The sequence below is a fragment of the Capsicum annuum genome, unplaced genomic scaffold, assembly GCF_002878395.1.
Source record: "Capsicum annuum cultivar UCD-10X-F1 unplaced genomic scaffold, UCD10Xv1.1 ctg52932, whole genome shotgun sequence".
NCBI lineage: Eukaryota > Viridiplantae > Streptophyta > Magnoliopsida > Solanales > Solanaceae > Capsicum > Capsicum annuum.
The window spans coordinates 1-1,367 of record NW_025861002.1 but is presented as its reverse complement, the minus strand read 5'-3'; the positions used below and the strand labels follow the sequence as shown (position 1 = coordinate 1,367).

At 59.3% G+C, this 1,367-nt stretch overlaps 1 non-coding gene across 1 annotated transcript; it reads right to left on the bottom strand.

The window, feature by feature from the left end:
* Window positions 1–1,040: 1,040 nt before the first annotated feature.
* LOC124892994 lies at window positions 1,041–1,196 on the bottom strand. The gene has a single exon (XR_007050497.1). It is a non-coding gene; the product is annotated as a 5.8S ribosomal RNA (ribosomal RNA).
* Between the last annotated feature and the right edge of the window lie 171 nt (window positions 1,197–1,367).

Genomic DNA, 1,367 nt, shown 5'->3' with positions numbered 1-1,367 from the left:
TGTGCCTTGGTGCCACGGTGCCATGGTGCCACGATGCCACGGTGCCACGCTGCCACGGTGTGACGGTGCCATGGTGCCTTGGTGCTAGGGTGCCTTGGTGCTACGGTGCCATGGTGCCACTGCGCCATGGTGCCTTGGTGCCATGGTGCCTTGGTGCCATGGTGCCACGGTGCCTTGGTGCCACGGTGCCATGGTGCCACCATGGCAGGCCACTATATGTCCGTCGGCGTTCGTCATTGGAGGCGTCTCCAGCATTGCACTCGACGGTCACAAAAACCTCTAATTGTGACATGCCTCCACGCACCGACGTTGTTCTCGAAGCGTCGCTGAGCACTTATGGCACACTCCGCATCGCAAAAACCTCTAGTTGCGATGCCGTTGTTTTTCGCGAAAGGCCACTTGAAGTCGTATGCTTAACTGTTTAGAATGGGACGCACACGACGCTTGAAAGATAAGAGGCTAACTCGGGTGAGGTGAACTCGCAACACTTGGTGGGATTTTTCAAGGACGGTTGCACAAACCTCCTTTGGAGATGGGCGGAAAAATGGTTGGATTGGATGGGGAGGGACGAACCGGAGCAACAAAGGGCTGAATCTCAGTGGATTGTGGCAGCAAGGCCACTCTGCCACTTACAGTACCCCGTCGCGTATTTAAGTCGTCTGCAAAGGATTCTACCCGCCGATCGATGGAAATTGTACTTCAAGGCGGCCACCGCGACCCTTCCGCCGCGGCGGCTTAGCCAACGCCACGTGCCCTTTGGGGCCGAGGCCCCTACTATGGGTTGGCAAGCGGACGGCGGGCGCATGCGTCGCGGTCGGAGCGCCTGAGCGCGAAGGGGTCCTTGAGTCCGAACGCGCGACGGGCCGTAGCCGCGACGACAAAGAGAGTTGAGTTACAACCACCACTTGCCGCGACATCCGTCGACGTGGACTCGTATTTATGCCAGCCGCGAGCTCGAGGCACACGGGAGGCTAGTATTCGCCCCGCGACGACAGCGCACCCCGTGATTGAGGCGCGATGCGAGGGGGCGACGCGATGCGTGACGCCCGGGCAGACGTGCCCTCGGCCTAATGGCTTCGGTTGCAACTTGCATTCAAAGACTCAATGGTTCATGGGATTCTGCAATTCACACCAATTATCACATTTCGCTACGTTCTTCATCGATGCAAGAGCCCAGATATCCGTTGCCGAGAGTCATTTTTTTTAACAGAAGAAGCACAGGTCCCCCCGACGCACGCCGCGGACGGGGCGCGAGGGGCAGTCTATCGATTCAAGTATTCCTTGTTGCTTTCCATGCCGGGGTTCGTTGGTCGCCCGGCACCGAGGACGGGGGGGAGGCGCTCGTGCGGAGTGCCGGAGCACCCCGC